Genomic DNA, 14,091 nt, shown 5'->3' on the forward strand with positions numbered 1-14,091 from the left:
AGGCTTGTAGAGATGCTATCCATTCTCGATGACGTGCTTTACGCACCTTTCGCCGCCATCCTACGTTGGCGAATTGTATTGGATACAAACAACTCCGAGCGCAATGCCGTAGAGTCATCAAAGACAGCAAAAAAGCTTGTTGGGCCTCTTTCACCAGCTCCTTTAACAGTTTTACTCCCTCTTCTGTCGTTTGGGGTGGCCTGCGCCGGCTGTCGGGCATTAAGGCCCACTCCTCGGTACCTGGCCTGACCTCAGGTAATGAGGTCCTTGTTGATCCTGTGGCTGTCTCCAACGCCTTCGTCCGCTTTTTCGCGGAGGTTTCAAGCTCCGCCCATTACCACTCTGCCTTCCTTCCCAGGAAAGTAGCAGAAGAGGCTCGGCGACCTTCCTTCTACTCGCTGAATCTGGAAACTTATAATGCCCCCTTTACTATGCTGGAACACGAACGTGCACTTGCACTGTCCCATTCCTCTGCTCCGGGGCCAGATGCCATTCACATTGAGATGCTGGCACACCTTTCTCCGGTGGGCAAAAGCTTCCTTCTTCGTACCTTCAATCGCGTCTGGACTGAAGGTCAGGTCCCCATGCGTTGGCGTGACGCCGTCGTTGTTCCTATACCCAAACCCGGGAAGGATACACACCTTCCTTCTAGTTACCGCCCCATTTCTCTTACAAGCTGTGTCTGTAAGGTGATGGAGCGCATGGTTAACGCTCGGTTAGTTTGGATTCTTGAATCTCGACGGCTACTTACCAATGTTCAATGCGGCTTTCGTCGCCGCCGCTCCGCTGTTGACCACCTTGTGACCTTGTCGACATTCATCATGAATAACTTTTTGCGAAGGCGCCAAACGGTATCCGTGTTCTTCGATTTGGAAAAGGCTTATGATACCTGTTGGAGAGGAGGTATCCTCCGCACTATGCACAGGTGGGGCCTACGCGGTCGCCTACTGCAGTGCCCGGAGAACATGCCTCCAGGAGCGCTGCCTTCAGCGTTGTCTAGACAGCCTATACTAATGGAGCGTGGCAGATGGCTTCTGGTTCTCTGAAGAGAAGATGGTTTGTATCAACTTTTGGCGATATAAAGTGTTCCTTCCGCCATCCTTACATCTCGGTCCCGTTGTTCTCCCATTCATGGAAACAACTAGGTTTCTAGGGCTCACATTGGACAGGAAACTTTGTTGGTCTCCGCACGTCTATTATTTGGCGGCCCGTTGTACACGTTCCCTTAATGTCCTCCGAGTTCTTAGTGGTTCATCTTGGGGAGCGGATCGCACTGTCCTGCTTTGCTTGTATCGGTCCATAGTCCGATCGAAGCTGGATTATGGGAGCTTCGTCTACTCGTCTGCTCGGTCATCCCTCTTATGCCGTCTCAACTCCATCCACCATCGGGGGTTACGTCTTGCGACCGGAGCCTTCTACACTAGTCCCATCGAGAGTCTTTATGCTGAAGCTGCCGAATTACCATTGACCTACCGATGCGACGTACTGCTGTGTCGGTATGCCTGCTGGCTGTTGTCAATGCCCGACCACCCCTCTTATCAGTCCTTCTTCGCCGATTCTCTCGACTATCAGTACGGGTTGTGTGTGTCTGCCCTACTGCCCCCTGGAGTCTGCTCCGTCGCCTGCTTCGACAATTGGATTTTGCCCTCCCTACCACTTTCATAGAGGGTGAGAGCCCGACACCACCTTGGCTCCAGGCTCCGGTTCATATTTATCTCGACCTCGGCTCACTCCCGAAGGAGGGTACTCCGGCTGCAGTGTATTGCTCACGGTTTGTCGAACTTCGTCCTCGACTTGCCGGTCACACCTGTATTTACACCGATGGCTCCAAAACTGACGATGGTGTCGGCTGTGCCTTTGTCGTCAGGGCCGTCACCTTTAAATACTGGCTCCTCGACCAATGTTCCAGCTTTACGGCTGAGCTTTTTGCTCTCCATCAGGCCGTTCAGTATGCCCGCCGCCACCGCCATTCATCGTATGTACTCTGCTCTGATTCACTCAGTGCTCTTCAGAGTCTTGGAGCTCCCTATCCGGTCCATCCCTTGGTACAACGGATCCAGCAGTCCCTCCATTCTTTCGCTGATAATCGTTCTCTTGTCAGCTTTCTGTGGGTTCCCGGACATGTAGGAGTGCCTGGGAATGAGGCTGCTGATGCTGCAGCCAAGGCTGCAGTCCTCCTGCCTCGGCCAGCCTTCCATTGTGTCCCGTCATCTGACATTCGTGGGGTTGTTTGTAAGAGGCTTGTGTCGTTGTGGTGGGATGCTTGGTCATCCCTCCAAGGAAACAAGCTCCGGGCAGTAAAACCACTCCCAACAGCTTGGACGACCTCCTCCCGACCGTCTCGGCGAGAAGAGGTGCTTTTGACCAGGTTGCGGTTTGGGCATTGCCGGTTTAGCCACCGCTACCTGCTCTCCGGTGACCCAGCCCCGCAGTGACCTTGAGGTCAAGCAGTAACAGTGCACCATGTTTTATTGTCGTGTCCCCACTTTAGTCAATCTCGTGTTGTCCTGTCCTGCCATCTACTTTACCAGAGATTTTAGCTGATGACGCTCGAGCAGCTGCTCGTGTTCTGCATTTTATAACTTTGACTGGCTTGTCCAAAGACATCTAACTTTTTTACTTATTTTATCTGCCTCTTTGTACGGACTTTCTGGTGTCCCCCCTCCCCTTGAGTTTTACTAGATTCCATGTGCTCTAACACTTGTGACTGGGCGCTAATGACCTCCGTAGTTGAGCGCCCTTAAACCCCACCAAAAAAAAAAAAAAATCCTGTGCCCATGACATCCACCTATGCCGCTGCTGCAACACCAGTTCGAACCTCTACCGTGTCGTCACCTACAGTTTGATCTCAGCTCTGTCAGAATTCATCGGACCCTTGGTTGTGCTCCATCTACTTCAGGAGCAACACCACCCCAACCATCGGGGACATCTGTTTCCTCTTCCCAGCTGGAGAAGCATGAGCCTTCTTCGGCTCTCTTGCCCGGAAGGGGTCCCTTGGGGCCCTCCCATCCCAGGCTTTGCCCAGTGCCAAAGCAGACACCAGCAAGTATCTCAAACAACCAACGGTCGCTGGTCGTAGGGCGTCACGGTCATCTTCAATCCCTGAGACTGACCCAGTGAGGCCCTCCCAGCCAGAACCACCGAAGGCACAGCACGCAAAGCAGTCCAAGAAAAAGGCTCCCAAGCATCCTGACATTGCGGTGGCACCTGTCCCACCGCCACCTTCTAACTCTGCGTCCGAAGATGAGGTGGAGATTCTGGCGTCCGCTGAGGACCTGGATCTCGCCAGTCACTCGGACGCAATGGACGGCTGTTGTACAGGTGGTGACTCAGTAGCAGCAGGGGCCCAGGAGGCGTAATCTGCCTCCCCAGTCCCTTCACGCCTTTCTCAGCTATGGACAATATCATTCTCGAGTGGAACTGCAGCGGCTTCTTCCACTATCTAGCTGAGCTCAGACAACTTATCAGCCTTCACCCTTTCTTCTGCATTGCTATTCAGGAAACTTGGTTTCCAGCAATGCGAACCCCCACCCTCTGTGGCTATTGGGGTTATTATAAGAACCGGGCAGCTTATGAAAGGGTGCCTGGTGGCGTCTGCATATATGTCCTTAACTGTCTTCACAGCGGGTTTGTACCTATACAAACAGCTTTAGAGGCTGTCGCTGTTCGGGTGTGGACGCCACAGGCTGTTACCGTCTGCAGTCTTTACCTTCCACCGGATGGTGCTGTCGCGCAGCATGTCCTGGCTGCTCTGATAGCCCAATTGCCGCCACCTTTCTTGTTACTGGGCGACTTCAACGCCCATAACGCTCTGTGGGGTGGGTCAGTGGCGACAGGTCGAGGCGCCACCATTGAGCATTTATTAGCACAGCTCGATCTTTCGCTTTTAAATGATGGTTCCTCCACACACTTTAGCATGGCGAATGGCACATACTCCGCCATCGACCTTTCGATCTGCAGCCCTAGCCTCTTACCGTCTCTCCAATGGAGAGTGCATGACGACGTGTGTGGTAGCGACCACTTTCCGATCTTTCTGTTACTGCCACAGCGTCAGTCTTCTCTGCGCCCTTGCAGGTGGGCTATGAATAAGGCTGACTGGGACTTGTTCTCCTCCACTGCCGCTATTGAGCCTCTCTCTAGTGACGACATTGATGCGGTGGTTCACTCAGTCACCAACAGCATCGTTACTGCCGCTGAATCAGCCATTCCCAGTTCTTCTGGGACCCCTCGGCGGAAGACTGTGCCTTGGTGGTCGCCTGAGATCGCTGAGGCGATTAAAGATCGCCGGCGGGCGCTACAGTGTCACAAGCGACATCCCTACATTCCTGCATTGAACAACTCATCACCTTCAAACGGCTGTGTGCGCGGGCCCGCCGCCTTATCCGCCAAAGCAAGTAGGAGTGCTGGGAGCGGTATGTGTCCGCCATTGGCCTCCATGTCTCTCCATCGCAGGTCTGGGCCAAGATCCGCCGCCTCTACGGCTATCGGACCCCTATCAGCATCCCTGCGCTCTCACTGAATGGAGCAGTTCGTACAGACTTCGACGAAATTGCCAACAGCTTGGCAGAGCATTTTGCTCTTAGTTCCGCTTCTTCCAATTACCCACTGGCCTTCCGCTCCATTAAAGAGTGGATGGAACGTCGGAGCCTTTCTTTTCGTATCCACCATTCTGAATCCTACAGTGCTCCATTCAGTGAGTGGGAATTTCGCAGTGCCCTTGCCGCTTGCCCTGATACTGCTCCTGGGCCAGATCGCATCCACTGTCAGATGCTGAAACACCTTTCAGTGGACTGCACGCGACGCCTCCTCGACCTTAACAACCGCATGTGGGTCGAGGGTGAGTTTCCGCCGCAATGGCGGGAAAGTATTGTTATCCCCATTCTGAAACCTGCGAAGAACCCTTTGGAAGTGGACAGCTACCATCCCATTAGCCTCACCAATGTTCTTTGCAAGTTGCTTGAATGGATGGTGGGCCGGCGGTTGAACTGGGTACTGGAGTCACGGGGCCTTATGGCTCCATGTCAGGATGGGTTCCGTAAAGGCCGCTCTGCCGCCGACAAGCTGGTGAGCCTGGAGTCAGCCATCCGTACTGCCTTTGCCCACCGTCAGCACCTGGTCGCTGTCTTTTTCGACATGCGGAAGGCGTACGATATGACATAGCGCCGTCACATCATATCTACGCTTCATGGATGCGGTCTTCGGGACCCTCTGCTGATCTTTATCCGCAATTTTCTGTCGTATCGTACCTTCCGCGTGCAAGTCGCGGCCTCTCGTAGTTCCTCCCGAGTCCAGGAGAATGGGGTACCACAGAAATCTGTCCTCAGTGTCTGCCTGTTTTTAATCGCAATAAACGGGCTTGCTGCAGCGGTGGGAAATTCTGTCTCCACTTCCCTATATGCTGACAACTTCTGCCTTTACTACAGCTCTACTGGCATTGCAGCTGTTGAACGTCAGCTGCAGGGCGCTATCCGCAAGGCGCAGTCTTGGGCTGTAGCACATGGCTTTCAGTTTTCGGCTGCCAAGACCCGTGTTATGCATTTCTGCCGGCACCGAACAGTCTATCCTGAGCCGTGGCTTTATCTTGCCGACGAACTCCTTGCTGTGGTGGAGACCCATAGGTTTTTGGGGGTAGTTTTTGATGCTCGGTTGACTTGGCTGTCTCATATTCGGCAGCTTAAACAGGCGTGTTGGAGGCATCTAAATGCTCTGAGATGCTTGAGCCACACCAGCTGGGGCACCGACTGATCTACCCTGTTACGGCTCTACCAGGCGTTAATCCAGTCTCGTCTGGATTATGGGAGCCTGGCTTATGGCTCAGCATCCCCATCTGTGCTGGGGGTGCTGGACCCAATACTACACAGCGTGGTACGCCTTGCCACTGGTGCCTTCCGTACCAGCCCTGTGGACAGCATACTAGTGGAGGCAGGTGTCCCTCCACTGCGGTTACGGCGCCAACGTTTGCTGGCCGCTTATGCTGCCCGTGTTTTTAGCATGCCCGGGCATCCGCACTACCGTCTCCTGTTCCCCGCAATCGGTCGTCCATCTGCCAGAACGTCGGCCCCGGTCAGGTTGTACGATCGCGGTCCGCATCAAAGAGCTTCTCTCCAGGCTTAGGGTTTTCACTGTTCCACCTCCTTTTCGGACCACTTTGCGTACACCCCCATGGTGTGTTCCTCGCCCTTGCCTTCGGCTCAACTTGGCCCAGGGCCCGAAGGACTCAGTCCCTCCGGAGGCCTTCCGCCGCTGCTTTCTTTCCCTCCTTGGAATGTATCAGGGCTCTGGCATTGAGTACACTGACTGCTCGATGGTTGCTGGTCGTGTCGGTTATGCGCTTACTCTAGGGGACCATTCCGAACAATGTTCATTGCCGGCTGGCTGCAGCATTTACACTGCTGAGCTGGTCGCCATCTTCCGTACCCTAGAGTATACCCGCTCCTGCTCAGGTGAGTCCTTCGTGATCTGTAGCGATTCCCTGAGCGGTTTACGAGCTCTCGACCAGTGTTTTCCTCATTCTCGTCTGGTGATGGCTATCCAGGAGTCCCTGCATACTCTTGTGCGTTGCGGCCGCTCTGTGGTCTCTGTTTGGACCCCGGGCCATGTTGGGATACCCGGAAATGAAAATGTTGACCGCCTGGCGAAAGAGGCCACCAGTACACCATCTCTGGACATTGGCCTCCCGGAGACAGATTTGCGAGCGTTCCTACGCAGCAAAATTCTGGACCTTTTGGACACTGAATGGCGCGCCCTGCCTTCACAAAACAAACTTCGGGCGGGCCATCAAGGAGGCTACCGGTGTGTGGAGCTCCTCCTTGCGGGTCTCTCGCAAGGAGTCTGCTGTCCTTTGCCGGCTGCGCATTGGGCACACATGGATGACGCACGGCCAGTTATTGCGACGTGAGGACCCACCTTTGTCGCTGCGGCTCCGTTTTGACAGTGGTCCACATTTTATTGGACTGTCCACTTTTAGCTGTGCTCAGGCAGTTGTTCGCTCTGCCTGACACGCTCCCTGCCTTTTTAACAGATGACTCTGCTATGGCTCACTTAGTTTTACGTTTTATTCGGGCAGGGGGTTTTTATCATTTAATCTAAGTGTTTCTGTTTTATTTTATTGTTTTGTGTTGATTCTGGCCTTTGGCCTATGATTTTAAACTGATTTTTTAATGCGTTTCTAAGTGGTTGGCTTTTCCTTTTTTATTTCTATGGTCGGCCAATGACTGTGTTTTAGTCCTTTTTGTCTGGTCTTTGTCTAAGTTTCTCTTGTTCTGTGTCGTCTGTGATCTATTCTGTTAATCGTTTTTATTCTCTGTGGGTGTTTTTAGTATTTGGAAAAAGGGACCGATGACCATAGCAGTCTGGTCCCTTTAATCCCACAAACCAACCAACCAACTTTGAAAATACATAACTTAGATTAAACAGTGGTAGACACCTGAGAAATCTATGAATAAGATGTGTGACCATAACAGTGATGCTGAGTAGTACATGCAGTTGTGCTGTAAATATCTTAGCTCTGTCAGCTAGAGTGGACATGCAACCTTTGTGGTCTCGGGAGCATAAAATGCAAGAGCTTAATAATGATGCAGAAAAATAGGGCTGACCATTTTGTTACTGGCACATGGCCAGCAAGATTCTGTAGTAATTGTGGAATTGGGAATTTTATTAGGTAATTGCATGAGAAGCTAGAGCAAGCTAGCAAGATAGCAAATTAATACTTTGTTGGAGAAGCAGTTCAGTGCCAGGCTGCTACATCTGTTACTGGTAGATTCAAACAACACACAAGTGTAACAGAGATCCTTCAGGAACTGATGTTCTTTCTAGAAACACTACTGAGAAAATTTAGAGAACTGCCATTTGAAGCTGACTGGTGAACGATTTTGTTGTTTCCAACATACACAGCACATAAGGACTATGAAGGTGAAATTTGAGAAGTCAGGGCTGATTGAGAGGCACATATACAGTCTTTTTCACTCATATTTGTGAGTGGAATGGGAATGGAAATCACCAGCAGGGTTATGGGGTACCCTTTGCGACGTGCCATTAAGTGGATAGCGGAGTATAGATGTATGTGGAAATTCTAGGTAAAATAAGTAGCTGACCAATGTAGTAGGAGCAACAATGATTTTTTTTTCATAGTAGTAAATGTACATATACATACATACAAAATAATCTATTACTAGTTCCCTTAATTAGCCGTGCGAGTAGATTAGCACTAGTCACAAACAGCTGGTTGTCACTACACTTCACAGAGATAAATCCCTGTGGGAGCTTCTGCCTTAAGATTTGCAGTGTGGCTCATCCCACATCCATCCACGTCTTCATTTATGGAATGCAATGTGTAAATTAAAGAATGAATAAATGAATAACATTCACACCATATCTCTAGCCAGGGCAGAGATTACAGTGTTGAAAGCAAATTTAATTTTCTGAAAAACATTGTGAAACATTCAATAATAGGTGCAACCCATCAAGACAAATTAAGATCATCATATTTCACTGAAATAAGTTATACCTGTATAAGCAATTCCTCAAGGATGTTTAAAATCATCAGATTTCACAAGACTATAACTTTATTTATTACAAAGGTACAGAATTGGGGTCAAATTTTTATTTTTATACATGCCTGCAAAGCCTTTATTTCCAAAGGAACCATATGATTTTCATGTTGCTCACATTTTGTGTGTGTGTGCACATAAAACATTAAGGTACTTTTCACAGCTATGTTTAGGACCAGATTCGTCATTTACTGATCACAAATATCAAAATCCTTTTCTACACATTTAAGCATCCATACAATAGACTTGATCCATGCATTTGCAAGCATGTCAGTTTAGGAAACTCAATGCTGTTCCCATGTAGCATCATAGTTCATCCAGTGTTATTGGTACACATAGGTGGAGCCTGCCACAAACACCCACCAATAAAAAAAGATACCATACTGTGAGACGAAGCAAATTTCATGGTCAGGTCTGCAGACCCTTTAGCTCATCAATGCTGGTTCCAATGCAGTGGTATACTATCCGTATGAAAAATTATATGTCTGATAATTTCCCATCTCTTCGGTTTTTTGACCATCTATGTGTTTTCTAACATTGCCAACTTTCTTCAATTTGTTACAGAATTTGCTCCTCTTCAGATTCAGTTCAGTGATAATCTCATCAAACTGTTCATCACATTACTTACGTTTAGTAATAACTCCTGATCACTACCAACAAACTTCCTGCCCCATATTGCACAGCACTTTGCCCTTATTAATGTTGCAGCTACCAGTTCAAGTCATCCCTTGAAGACTCATTTTATAAGATGGAAAAGCAATCAGAAATGACCTGCTACTAGAAGTAGACACTACTGGTCACACACTAAATGAAACATACTGCATCCAATTCCTTGGTGTCTGCTTGGGTTTCAATTGAAATGGGGTCCACAAATTGGTAAAATTGTCAAGTTGATCCCCTCAGCATTACTCACCTACAGGCAATTTCAATGGCATCTTTTGGAGTTTTCACTTGTTTTTGGAATTATGTTCTGGGAAAGCCAAATAGAAATAAATAAAATATTAATGTTATTTGTGAAAGGCAATAGGGAGTTCCATGGTGACATGTAGATGCAAAGTGTTCACATTACATTCCTACTACAAGCTTGTATAGGGTAAATACTAATTTGTTCATTGCTGCCATGTCCTATAAGATTATCCTATAGGCTAGGACTGAGAGAAAGCGTGCTGGGAAGCATTTCTGCATGTAGACACTCTGGAGGAACATTCATTAATTGCAGGGCAGAGAGAGATGAGCTTTTTGGTTATCTCATTCTCATGCTGGTGTTTCCTTAATTTATTATCGATCTGAATGCCTAAGAACTTAACTCTTGGAACATCATCCAGTGTCTGTCATTGATATCTCCTTGTATCTGTAAGTCATTTGAATTTGTTTGGAATTGCGTGACGTATGTTTTTGTAAGTATAAAGGTTGAATTTTTGTGCTGTTGCCTGTAAACCAGTAGCAAGCATGTTCCATTATTCTCCTGGCTGTTTCTAGTATGAATGTGTTTGGCCATTATCAGTGTACTAATTATCGGCAATCATTGCAGATTTTGAAGGCATCTCCAATGGCTTTAGCACAACATTTATGTAGGTCAGCCCTGTGGGACATCATATGTATTGTTTCCCGATTCTGTATTCAGTTTTCCTCCCAAGGTATCATTTATCACTATGACCCAGTTTATTGTTGCTAAGCTAAGATTCAGTTCTTGTAAGTGTAATTCATTTAACATGACAACACTTGTAGTTTCCCCGAGTAAAGGAAGATTAAGGCTTTAATGTGATGCCAATAAGTTTTCTCCACTTCTATGTGCCTTGTACAGTTACAGAATGAAAAAGTCATCCCAGCATTGGGGGACTGCTGTAAATAGTGAAGGAGAACATTTTGTTGATTATTTAAGTCTCTTAATTGTATCTGTTATATATTACAATTAGGTAAATATGCCATGAACCATATACCAACCAAATAATTGCTGGTAATGGGTACATATGCCTTACCTTTTTTCATTTTATTGGTAAACTGTGTTTCCTTTCATCACTGTCTAACCAGTATGTATAATGTTCAAAACAAAACGTGGTCTGTTAAGCCCAGTGTCTGAATACAGATGTTGCAAACACGGATTGGTATTGTACATATCTTTTGCAACACAGTTAACTCAATGGATTTGTGCTAAGTCTTCAATGATGAATCATATTGTCTTTAGTTTTCAAGTTTATAAAGAATTTAATATTTTCTCAAAACGATTCTGATCTACAACTAAGGTTATGGCTGAGTAAATGGCAGAACATTCTTAATTTCTTGCCGTAAAATGATGTGGCTCTGTTGAGAGGTTAATGTAATCTGTCCACTATTGATTCTCATAATATTTGAGGAGTAGTGTTTGGGTCAGCTGTGTTGTGACAGTTAACCAACATAAAAGCTAATTACTCTTGTTGTGAAGTATCGGTTAAAATAATTTTAATGAACAACCCATAGGGTGCATTGAAATATTTTGTAGGTTATCAACTAAATGTGTTTACTTCATTGTAGAAATGACTGAACTACTAAATATCCACCAATTGATGTTGGAAATAATTTGATTTTGTTGTATGATCAGTAGGCCTGGTAGTTGCAGTGGATAGAGATGCAATTATTCCTTAATGGAATACAACAGTATAGTTACTCATTAAATGGTAGTTGAATCGAAAGTACAATTCAGCTGAGGAAAGAGCGATTCCAAGTTTTCTCTTGGGCAATCACATGTTTGAAAAGTGAGTTTCATTCATTGTTATAGTAACAGTTCCTTTTCTAAATGATTGATAATGGGTTCACACAATTGGCCGTGTGGAATTAAAGATAGCTTCTGAAAGAATTTCTTAAAATAATGTTTAAATCAGAAATTATTTGAATTGCACCCTTCCTTTAAAATCCAAATACATAAGGAATATGTTAAATTAGGCATGCAATAATTGAATCTAAAACTTGAAATCTTGAAGATAAAAGTCAAAAACTAATTGCATTTGGGACACCATAGATTCTATACATAGCTCACACAAATAGCATTAGTCATAATGCAATTTTTGATACTCAAAAAAACTAAAACTATACATAAATCATACGATTTAAATACATGAGTCTTTCGGGTTTTCATTATATTACATTTTTTTCTTAAAAAAAAAAATCATCGTGCAACACAGTCATAGGTCCCAATTATAAAGATATAAGTAATATCTGATGCTTTTTAAATGATCATTGGTTAATTTATTAATGTTCAAATTTGTTCAGTTCTAAAAAAAGTGCTGTCACTTTTGTATTTTGTGAAAAAATTGTAGCCTTTGGAATGGGTTTCAAAAACATTACCATAGGTTCTGCATTTTCAGAGATGCCATAGAAATTGTTTTATACCTCTCTCATTTAAAATTTCTACAATGACAAACAGTCCAGGATTTATCAGATCGATATGCACATACTTGACAGCATCTGTTGCTATAGTGTCTTCGTCTGCAGCATTTGATCCCCGCAAGAGTCATTTTCCACCTCTGAATACCAAGCACATCTTTGATGGGTTGCATCCTTAGTTACACGAAGATGTTTGGTTTTTTCAAGCTTCATGGTTGTTGTGACAACAATATTATGATAGCTTAAGGTAAAAAATAATAATAGTTTTGAATATGAGCAAAAACGTTTGACCTGAATGCGAGTTACACTCACTCAGTTGTCCAGAAACCATCTTCCAGTACCATAAAATATGGTTTTTACTTGAATCTGAGTTTGTGCCATTTATAAAAATCTGTAGCTCAGCCAGCATACCATTTTCTGTGTTTCATCTGGTTCCGCACCCCTCTCCTCATTGTACCACAAATAGCATCCATGATGACTTTACCATGTCACGCAGCAAAGAATAACAGTCCATTTCCACTTTAAATACTTTTGAACACAAACTGGATAATGTGTACATTTTTTTTTTTTTTCAAATATAGAAGAAGTACAGCCATCTCAACGAACTGTCAAATTTTGTTACATGTGAGATCTTCTTATTTACATCAGGTATTATTTATATGAGAACACAGCAACAGAAACTGTTTCATGTGTTAGATCTCATTAGTGATGATGGCATGATAAAATGTTCCTGCAGCATCCAGGCACAACCTGCAAAGCCTGTACTTATTCATGTTATGAATGAGCACTTTGACTTTGGTCTTCGTTAATCATAGACACACTATCTACAAAGTCAGTCTGTAGATTTCCAGATTTGAGAAATCCATTTTGCACATACCCGCAATTCAGCAGATTGTGTTTTCTGTGAAGCAGTGAAATATTAAATCTAAAATTTCCTTATAAATTTCTGACACTACGTCAGTGATGCTACCATTAACTTCTGCATATTTTTGTTGCCTGTCAACATCAATCCGTTTTTTTCCATTTTACTTGTTTGTCAGTCAGCTTCGTTCTTTAATGTGAAGTGAAGTTTAGGAGTTACAGTTTTTACACTTTATACATGAATTCGTAGTACACATGAATTATCGGTAGACTACATATTCCAGTAACTCCTTACCTCATAAAAAAATGCTCTTTTCAGTGCATTCACCAGATAATAAGAGTTGGCATGATACCTTCATACATACATTGAGGTGTATTCAAAACGAACAAAATGTGTAATAAATGAAAGTATTTTTTATTTGTCCTATTTCTGTATCTGCCTAAAATTGCTTATAAGCTCCCTGAGCTGAAAATACCATGTAGTACTTTTTGCAAAACTCTGTGCATCTTTGTCTTCTGATCTTTAAATAATCTGTCAGGTGCTTGACAGATTGTCATCCCTGTTGTAAAAAAAATCAACTGTTTGCTTCTTTTTTTTCTGAAACCTTGTTATACAGTTTGTGTTGTTAATGTGTGCTTAAACATTATGGAAGTTGTTCCACTGGAACAATTAATTTGTTTGTTACTGCATATTTCCACGTTGGGCTCTTTGGATGTAGTTATTTCAATCTTTTCACTGCTTTTCCTAAAGTTTATGGGGATTAGTATGAACATAAATAGGGTTCTGATGATTACACTCCAGTGACATGAGTGGTTGTGCATTTACATTACTTGGACATACTCTTCACAACTCTTTTTCCTCTTTACCTTTATTTTAAATCTAGACATTTGCGAAGTTGTTCTCTTCCCTTTCTTCTGGAGTCTTGTGATATTTGCTTGTCCTTTTCTCTACACTGAACCAATTGTAATTGATTTGCTTACAGTTTTGCAAAATTCTCTCTCTCTCTCTCTCTCTCTCTCTCTCTCTCTCTCTCTCTCTCTCTCTCTCTCTCTCTCTCTCTCAGATTTACTATCCATTATCTTTAACAGAAAGCTAGTAATAATAATGTGTAACAATGCACCAGCCTTCATATACAGATGTATTACTATGTAAATTATTCAGTAAATGAAACTTTTATTGTTTCATCCACAAAATAATTCCACCATAAATTCTTTGCTTTACAGCACATCTTTTTTAAATTGTTTAGGTTAAAGTTACCTAACAAAAAATTTAAACATTCTTCCTGACCTACCTTCTGTGTAGTAAGAATCCTTGATGTTA

The 14,091-nt window shown here is 44.6% G+C and overlaps 1 protein-coding gene across 11 annotated transcripts in view; it reads left to right on the forward strand.

The window, feature by feature from the left end:
• Positions 1-14,091, forward strand: part of LOC126427348 (zinc finger protein 665-like) — a 120,415-nt gene that overhangs the window by 35,051 nt on the left and 71,273 nt on the right. The gene's annotated exons all lie outside the window — the stretch shown is intronic.

Source organism: Schistocerca serialis, chromosome 11 (genome assembly GCF_023864345.2).
Source record: "Schistocerca serialis cubense isolate TAMUIC-IGC-003099 chromosome 11, iqSchSeri2.2, whole genome shotgun sequence".
NCBI lineage: Eukaryota > Metazoa > Arthropoda > Insecta > Orthoptera > Acrididae > Schistocerca > Schistocerca serialis.